The sequence below is a fragment of the Oratosquilla oratoria genome, chromosome 33 (genome assembly GCF_046742065.1).
Source record: "Oratosquilla oratoria isolate Oo_2021 chromosome 33, ASM4674206v1, whole genome shotgun sequence".
NCBI classification, from domain to species: Eukaryota; Metazoa; Arthropoda; class Malacostraca; order Stomatopoda; family Squillidae; genus Oratosquilla; species Oratosquilla oratoria.
The window spans coordinates 44,084,483-44,094,625 of NC_134809.1; the positions used below are offsets into that span (position 1 = coordinate 44,084,483).

Sequence of the window (10,143 nt, forward strand, 5' to 3'; positions counted from 1 at the left end):
CCACCACCACCACCACCCTGCGGAGGAGCGACGGCACCAGAAGCAGCGGCGGGGGCTATGGACGGAGTGGCATTGGTGGACTGGACGAGTATTGCCGGCGACGGCGACGAAGACGACGACGAAGTCGGTGGCAGCTGGGTATAGTACATGTGATCCGCGGTGGAGGAGGACGTGATGGCAGAGGCGTCCTCCAGAGGCCCCATGCTTCCTCCTCCTCCTCCAAGACCAACGCCAACGTCAACGCCTCCTCCTTCTCCACCTCCGCCGCCACCGCCACCACCACCACCTCCACCAGCACCACAGGCTCCCACCACTCCCTTCCCGCCTCCTTTCTCGTCCCTGGCCAGCACACGCGACACCATCGCCGCTGGCGGCGGCGCCGACGCCGACAACGTCGAAGTGGACGCCGCGGCAGCCGAAGGCGAGCAAGAGGAACTACTGGAGAGATGGTGATGATGGTGATGCTGATGATGCGAGAGAGGATGAGGGGTTGGTGGGTGAGGAGGGGGAGGTGGTGGCGGAGGAGGATGTGGATGAGGATGGTGAGGAGGAGGCGGAGGAGGGGGAGGGGGGTGAGGAGGGGGAGGAGCGTGCCAAGAGGCGGATGCGGCGCCCATGGACGAGAGGCAGCGTTGAGAAATTCCTCTTTTCAGCTGAAACAGAAAGAGAGACAGGCATTGGTGCTCGGCGATGGTGGCGGAGGAGGAGGAGGAGGAGGAGGTGGTGGTGGTCGTCGTAGGTACGGGTTCGGGGGTAAGGGGAGACCGGGGGGGAGGGGGGGTCGAAGCTTGTGAGGGAGAAGGGGTGGAGGAAAAGAGGACAACGACGACGACGAGGAGAAGGTGGAGGAAGTGGAGGAGAAGGAGGAAGAGGAATCTGACCTTAAGTTAAAAACTTTGGCAAGACTACAACAACAACATAACAACAACAACAACGTCAATTTTTGGCCCTAATATATTACTACACTAACTGTGAGAGAGAGAGTACAAGATAGCCTAAAGGGGAAAGTTCACACACACAACCACACCGTAAACAAATTCAAACTAATTTGGGCCAAAAGCAATGCAGTGAGACGCGGCTCTTCCACAGTAGAACCCACCAGCCGAAGCTGATTTACCCCCACAGCTTCACGGTATAACGACCCACCTTCCCACCTCCCAATCTACTAAAAAATAAACCAATTACCAGATGGGGAAGAATCCTTTCTATGCCATCTCCTCATCCACAGACTCTCCCCTCTATTGAAGAGACATGCAAACTTTCACTCAATTATCTCCTCGGTCTTCCTCTCAGGTTCACTCCATCCACTTCTATTTCCCATATCACTTTAGTACTCTGTCCCTCCCATCCCCGTTCTCTGCCTCACCTCCACATTAACTATTCTTGTAACAACTGGGACCAAAGACGGGTACTTAGTGCTAGTGGTGGTTCTGCACGATGGCCCCAGCAGGGGAAATACATTTCCTTGCTGCTGCTGCTGCTGCTGCCCATATTTTCAAAACCCATCAAGCCGTAACGCACACCCACCTCCATCATCTGGAAGTCGGCCCCGAGGGACTGGCACTCGTTCTTTGGACGGATGGACCGGCCCCATGATTTCTATCGGCTTTGTATTCCCTCCGCGTTTTCACATAAGGAGAGATGATAAACGAGTGGTCACCCCCTCCCCCTCCTACGACTTTCATCCGGTGACAGACAAAGTCTTACATTAATAAAACACAAGTGCAAATCATCTCCCCAGAGAGATCTGTGGAAAGCCCCGAGTACCGTTGCCAGCCACCGTGGGGCTGTGGGTTTCTAGTCAGTGAAACATGAGGGAATGATATTCATTATAAGTACGAAGGTCAAGAAAATGTGGGTTGAAACCACCCCAATGTCAGAACAGCTTCTTGTCACTGAAACAACTGGATCCTCCTCTCCTCGACCACTCCCTTTTTAACTCTATGTGCATCGGGGAGGGGGGGGGGCACACTTAATATCTATCAGATGAAATGAATGATCTGAATAATGAGATTCTTTCATTACTTATCTACTAAATCTGGAGTAGTGAAGCTCGAAGGCCGGGAATCTTGGCTGGCAAAGCGAACCCATTAAATCGCAAAGGAAAAAGTCTTAGGCAAAATGATATAGCAAATTTCGTTCTGGTGAAATTGATGGGCGAAATTGTGAGGTGAGATCACATGGCGGGCTCATTGGGTGAGATCATGGGACGCAGCATTTTGTAGTAAGTTTAAGTTATAAAGTGGATAAGAGATGTTTGGCTTCTGAAACCTGCTTAAGTCTAGCATTTGCAAATCTCAAGTCTCACAGCGACAGCGATTAAAAACGACCAGGCTATCATTTGCAGGAAAATTACCAATAAAAGATAACCAAATAAATAAACAAATATATAAATAAATAAAGCTAATATCCAGGTTTTCTTAGTATAAAAGACACCCAAAGTCAAGCCAGGTCTTCAACAAACCTTTACTATGAATGGTGGGGGAAGAAGATCAGATATAAGGTCACATGGGCCTTAGTGACTGTTGACACTCCTCATAAACAGCCAAAGGGGGGCGGATGTACGTGTGTGTGTGTGTGTGTGTGTGTGTGTGTATTCACCTTGGTCTTTTGGATGACGTGTTGAACTCGCGATCGACAGCTATTTCTCTCTCGGAAGAGAGCTCAGAGCTCGTATGAACGATCTATGGGTAATACTATGACCTTACACACACACACCCAACTCCCCGCCCATGAGAGTCGGAGTAACGACCCCAAACGCAGCGATACCGAAATAATTTCGGCCCTGGGCAGGATTCGAATCAGGTACTGCCGCACCTCCGTACTGGCAGTCCAGTACTCTATCAACCGCGCCACCGAGTCGTGTGTGTGTGTGTGTGTGTGTGTGTGTGTGTGTGTGTGGTGTGTGTGTGTGTGTGTGATTCACCATGGTCTTGGATCACGTTTTGGACTCGTGATCAACAGTTATTAACCTCCCGGATGAGAGCTCAGAGCTCGTATCACCGATCTATGGGTAATACTGTGACCATACACATACACACACAAACACACCCAACTCCCCGCCCACGAGAGTTGGAGTATCACCCCGCAGCGAAGCGATACTGAAATTATTTCAGCCTTGGGCGGGAGTCAAACCCGGACCACCGTAGTGGCAGGTGAGAACTCTAACACCAGCGCCACGAGGTGTGTGTGTGTGTGTGTGTGTGTATTCACTTGGTCTTGGTCTTTGGATCACGTGTTGGACTTGTGATCGACAGCTATTTCCCTCCTGGAAGAGAGCTCAGAGCTCGTAGGTCCGATCTATGGGTAATGCACACACACACACACACACACACACACACACACACACACCCAACTCCCCGCCCACGAGAGTCAGAGTAACGACCCGAAGCGCAGCGGTACCGAAATAATTTCGGCCCTGGGCAGGATTCGAACCAAGAACTACGGGCCACTATGGTGGCAGTTCAGCGCTCTACCAACTGCGCCACCGAGTCGTGTGTGTGTGTGTGTGTGTGTGTGTTTGTGTGTGGATCGGTTAAAAGGGTGATAGTATATATGCTGTATGAGGTAGTTAGAGTATAGACCAATGGTATCCATCTTGGGGCCATGACAAGAATTTAGGGCGGGGGGACTACTGCCTGCTGTTACAAATGAAATACCTCTATATAAGACGAGGAATCTGAAAGAAGAAACTCTGTCCTGGCAGAAGAAATATAAGATAATCATGATTGTCAACTTCATAATAAAGCAAAGGGTTTCTCTTCATCAACATATTATTATTATTTTTACCTTTTTTGGCGGGGTGGAATTTGGGAGGAAAAGTAAGGGGAGCCACACAAATGTTGAGAATTCATGAGAGGGTGGGAGTAATGGAGTGAAAAAGGTTGATGGCCACTGCTGCACAAGAAGGAAAGATCACCTCTTGAAGTAAAGGGAGGAGAGAGAAGACATGGGTACTGGCGTTGATTCTAAAAAAAAAAAAAAAAAAAAAAAAAAAAAAAAAAAATAAAAAATTATATATATATATATATATATATATATATATATATATATATATATATATATATATATATATATATATGATGTAATGAATTAGTTGTTTGAGAAGGAAGATGAAAAATAAGATCTCGTTGCGAGGGTTTGAGTGAGTAGGACATTTAAGTAAAATGTGCGCTGTAATAAGGGGAGCACTACAAGAGTGGGAGCCTTCATTAAGCTACTACGGGTGTGACGAAGATCTCCTGTTCTTAAGTGCAACATTTCTTTCTCAAAGCATCAGCTATGCTAATGGGAAGAAGTCCATAGGTATACAGTTTTGATAATTTTTAAAACATCATCATATATGGTCGTGCCAATACCGTATCCACTGTAGAGCGGTGTCATTTGCTTCCTTATTAAGGTCTTGGTCGGAGCAGCGAGGACCCATATGACATTCCTGGAGAATGTGGCTCAATGTCTGTATTTCTCCACATGGATATTGAGTGCTGGTGCCAAATCCCTATTTGTGGAGGTTGTCTCTGGTTTTGCCCATTTTTGTCCTGTTTAATACTACCCAGTCTTTCCTGCTTAGGTTTGATCTTCGATGCAGGATTCATCTGGGCTCGGCAGAGCCTCGTTGTGTTGCCCACTTTCGGACTCCCGCCAGCGTTCCAGCCTCTATGAAGCGGTTCGGCTTTGCTCCAGTGCCCCCACGGTCATAAGGCTTTTGCGGACTTTAAATGTTCGCCTTATTTCTTGGTGTCTATATAATGAGTGCCTGGGGTCATTCAGTAGCTTATGCCGTCCAATCTTCAAACGATTTATCGGGTGTTCCTCCCAGAGGGTGAGGTAGAAGTTTGTTGCAGGCAGAGGGGCGGAGGCACCGAAAGGGGCCGATGCTACATCCCGAGCTGCTTTGTCGGCCCGTTTGTTGACGGGGATGCCAACATGAGATGGCTCCCCGCAAAAGGATACTGATTTGAAGTAGGACTTCGGATGAGCCACGATGAGATACTGCGGATCACAAGGTGGCGGGAATAGAGGGTGGAAAGAGTTGCGAAAATCAGATTTGCTATAATCCCCTTCAACCTGTTCAGGGCCAGACCAAGTTGTACTGCATTGAAGCCTCATTTTGTGGACCCAGAACATGCGGATACTTCATCCTTTTATGCATATTTGAATTACCAGACTTGAAGAAAAGGTTTCAGGGTGGTATGTCATAAAAAACAGGTGTCACATATTTTTATATTTACAAATATGGCAATTTATAACAGTAATTATGTACACGCCTCTTACATTACAATGCCATGCTGTCTTTAAATGTCTAACTTTTATATCTTTTACCATTCCAGTTCTAAATTATACATTTGTGGTTACCTATATTCGTGGGTATTCGCTATCTGCAAATTTTATTGTTATCTTTATATACTTAACATGACACTTTCACATTATAGGTGCTATGCAGGGATCGTAAACACTAGTTATGGTCACTTTCTCCTTGTTCCAACTAAACTGGACGTTTTCTAAGTTATGTGAAATCAATAACAAGTCCCTTCATGGGATGATTATTTCATAGAATCGATCACATAAATGTATCATTTACACTGAAAACACGTCACGCCTATCACAGGTCGACCATCACTACGGCGGTCGTCACTGTCCAGATTACATGATTGGTAAGAAAAACAAAGAGCGTTGGAGGCAACATCATATGAGAACGAGTAATTGTTTCGTTCTCACATGATGACACTTTTGTTGCCGTTTGTAATTTCCATACAAAGGGACACGAAGAGACTGGGAGTGGACACCTGGAACGCTAGGCAAAGTTCTTTGGGTGACGTCATCAACAACAGCCTCCTGATGGCCTTCCATTCATCTACCTGGAAAAACATTGCTACTACCTGAAGGCTCGTACCAGCTAGTGACAAACCTTATCGTTCCCACTTAGTACTCATCATAACAATAGGAACCCACCACAATTACCGGTATGCACTACAGTACAGTCACCGACGAAAGTAAATACCACAAGCTTGCCGTAGCCAGCCCTATATTGGGGGTTGTGCGTCCGAACGGAAATGTAAGCTCCAGCGAGACATAAGAACATAAGAATGAAGGAGACTGCAAGAGACCACAAGGCCTACACTAAGCAGTTCCATGTCCATTTCCACCTATCATCCCCCATCCATAAAATTACTTGACCTCTTAAAACAACTGATAGTTTCAGCGCTCACTACAAATCTTCCCCTTCCAAGGATTTATATAAGATTTATATAAGGAAAGAATTTTATTTAGAATACCACCGTTAGTCTATTCAATTCGTTAACCACTCAATTGGTAAACCAGTTCTTGTGTATTTCCTTCCACCGGCTGGTGCAATTACTCATTAAATATAGTCTGTGATAGTGGAAATAAATTTATATATACAGTATAAAGTTACTTGTATGCCTCCTTGCATCATTTCCTTCTTTGTTTGGCCTCTAGAAATAGGTCCAATACGGTTGATGCCGTAAGCAATTAATTATCTTCCGTGCATTACTCATCCATGTTCGGACGCGCAGTAATCCGGTAGGATCAGGAAACTCACCGGAAGGCCAGACGAAGCCACGATAAGAAGACCCGTTTCAGTAACCGGGTAGATATTGCCATACACCACTCCTAGCATGACCCACAATGTTCCTCCCCTGACACCCTAATACGTGATCACTATTTCGACCAAGCGCCGTTTAAGTATGCACTATCTCCTTGACTTGCACACCCACATTCCAAAGTATGTCGACAATCTTGTGGTGCCTCATTTAACCTGTTGACATGCGTAGTATCGAGTGGTTATAAGGGCCGTTTACACGGTCAAGCGGTTTGTCAAACAAGTGTTTGAAGTGATGTTTAACCGTGTGAATGGGGTCTTTGGTTGTCAAACCCGTTTGACAATCGTGATTGACAACCAAATACTCCATTCACACCGTCAAACATCATTTCAAACACTTGTTTGACAAACCGGGTTCGACAAACCGTTTGACCTTGTAAATGGCCCTATAATCACTCCATCAAGGGGTAAGGATGGAGAAGCCAGGTACACCCGACGACTGAGTGATTACGAGGACCCTTCTCATCGCGCATTTGCTGCACACTTTGGAATCCGGGCGTATTTGCCAGTATATCTCCCACAACAAATTAAAATTCTACCAATCCATTTCTACAAGCTATAGCTAATCTTTCTCATACTTTTGTACTGTCAATCTTTTTTCTTACTCATCAGCTGTTATGTATAGGAAAAATCATACAAGGAGAACCAACCGAGTTCGAGTCCTGTTAGCAACAACTGTCATCTGCTCGGCAGAGTAGCCAATCCGCGAGATTTGCAGGCTCACCGCGCTAAGGCCAATCAACGACACACTAGTACTTAGAGAGGCAATTATACCCACAGCAAGGGCAGCGCATGGAACGCAGCATCTCATGGCGCCTGGCATGCAAGCACCATTTATAGAAGTTTTGTTCTGGGTGTGGAGTGTATTTAGGGATGAAATGGGTGGGAGTGTTTTTATGCCTTTCCCTTTTTGGCTACCTCCCTTGGAAGGGGGAAAAAGCCTTGGTATATGTATGTATGTATGTTCTGGACAACTCGATATCTTATTTGACCTACACGAGGTATTAGGAGGACCCTATTTAGACCAAAATTCCTTTCTAAGCTAAATATAATCGCCTGATATCAGTTATAAAAATAAACCTGACACAAGAGGGATCAAACTGATTAATCAAAATGTGTAGAGAGAATTAAAAAATAATAATAATAATAATAATAAAAAAACCGGAACGACTTTACTACGATGCAAATGTCCGCCGGCCACCCACTTCTAGTATAATCCCATCGCTAATTTTCCTCTCGTAAAAAAGTTCCCTCTCTTCACATTTCAAGCCTCAAGTCCATCTAATGACGCCTATTCATCATATGCTCCCACCACCTGATCCCTCGCTTCAGGACAAAAGGGGCCATTCACCTGCAGGTCAAATCGAGACGCGGTCTACAACAGGATGGAATAAAGCCTCTGAAGACTTGTCGGAAAAAAAGAGTAACCGAGGAAGAAAGTATACAACGAATTGTGATGAGGATCAATCTATTCATTCCTAGCATGACCGTAAAAATACATTATAATAACCACAGGTGGAGCTCATGCTGGATGGTGCATCGCACCACTCACGCGTCGACCTCATACACACCCTTTTCCGTTCCAAATAGCTCTCGGTAGATCGTTTTCCACTTCCTACAAACACGAGTTTTGTATACATCCCTTTCGTCTCCACTGAACCTTGTCTCTTGTGGAGAAAACCCTGTCAACGGGATCAACATCAGGGAAGCGTGCCATATGCCCATACTAGTGAAAGACCATGAGTCTCGCGGGGAATTGCTAGTTTGAGACAAATCATACTATCGATGCCCCATAAGTCTACAAAATAACTTAGTACTAAAGATGTCGAAACGCCTCTTCAAGTAGGACTCAGTGTCCATGTCTAATAGCCATACAGCAAGACAGGAAACATGAGCGAAATAAATATTAGAATCTTAGTCCCCCTGCATAAGTATCGACAACGCCAATTACTCTGGTTGAGCAAGCCCATAACATCATGTAACATGTTAATCCTGCGAAGGACTTTCTGACACGACCTACCATCGTTTGTGCAATACACTACTAAGGTATGTTAATTTTTTAAAGACTTCAACGTCCTCGCTGCATGCATGGAAAGACTAAACTCTATCATCTTACACTTCTTTTTGTAAACATACAAATACATAAAAAATAGAGAAATGAATACAAAATATTAATTAAATAGGAAAGGCATGCAAGCCAGTTTGGTGTCACACAAAGTTCAAAAACTTGAAAATATAAAGTGACATCAACACATCAGAGACCTGCTGGAAACAGGGAATGGACGAATCAAAAGATACCAAAAGTATAGTGCAGACTTCCTGGATCTCGAGGCTGAGGTAACCACCAAGACCTTGACTTGGTCACTGCTTGTATTAGGGAGACATTTACAAGAAGAGAGAGAGAGAGAAAGGGGAAACGGTAAAAAAATAAACACCGCGAACCCACTAAAAGAAGGAGTTACAGATCTATCACACTTCTTCACCACACAAATCCTTCCAGCTGAAACTTATTAACAAATAGCTTTGCTAATATCGTCACCACTACACCCTCAGCTAAACCCTCTTTATATCTCTACAACGATGCACTTTTGTTCCCCTTTATCCCTCTACAACAACTCAACCCACTTTCGTCCCCTCACCATCCCTCACAACCACCACCATGACAGCCACTAAGTACCACGACCACCATCCCCACCACCACAACCAACTAAAGACGATGACTTAACGATGTAGTCAAGAGGAAGACCTACTCTGGGCTCAAACAAATCGATCGAGAAAGTCGCTCAGGTCAACGTCCTTGTGCATGGTCTTGAGGTGTCTCTTCAGGTTCCCCTTCTGGGCCGACTTGTACGGACACAACAGGCACGGGAAGACGAGGTCCCCTGTGTGAATCCGCATGTGGATGGCCAGGGCGGACGGGCGGGGGAAGAACTTGTGACACGTCGGACAAGTCCTTGTGCTCGGGTCTGGCTGAACCTTGTGCTTGGGAGGGATGAGCGAGGGGCGTCGAGGCTTAACAAGATTCGAGGACAACCTTATACCTTCTCCGTTTCCTTCTTTCCCTCCAAGTCTGTCTGAAACAGGACCACCCATCAAGCTACAGCTAACCCTGGCGTCGTCACCACCGCCGCCTTCAAGGCTTCCACCTCCTCCTCCTCCGCCAGGGCCACCTTCAGTAGAGCTGGTTAAAGGCGCTCCCACTCCGGGACGCCTCGAGTTCGGAGGCGGAGGCTGAGCCAAGGGCACGCCCATCAATCCAGGGGCTACTGTCATGGGCGGCGGCGGCACTGCGCGCCCAATGCCCAACGGTGTCAGCAACGGCGGCGGTGGCGGCGCCCCGAATGCGATCAAGCTTTCGCGGTGTTGAGAACCTGAGTCCTGGTATCTCGGGCAAGTACCCGAGGGCGCTGCAGAAGTCCATGGCGTCTCCTCGTCGGCCTCGAGTTTAACGTCTTCTTCCCCCAGCTGAAAAAAGGAAAAGACTTGGTACCAAGACGTTTAACCATGTTCCCGCCCACCCG

The 10,143-nt window shown here is 46.4% G+C and overlaps 1 protein-coding gene across 1 annotated transcript in view; it reads right to left on the reverse strand.

The window, feature by feature from the left end:
* Window positions 1-9,509, reverse strand: part of LOC143017875 (uncharacterized) — a 25,645-nt gene extending 16,136 nt beyond the window's left edge. The window contains exon 1 of the mRNA XM_076172883.1: window positions 9,373-9,509. The gene's annotated coding sequence lies outside the window, so the exon portion shown is untranslated. The remainder of the gene's footprint in view (window positions 1-9,372) is intronic.
* Between the last annotated feature and the right edge of the window lie 634 nt (window positions 9,510-10,143).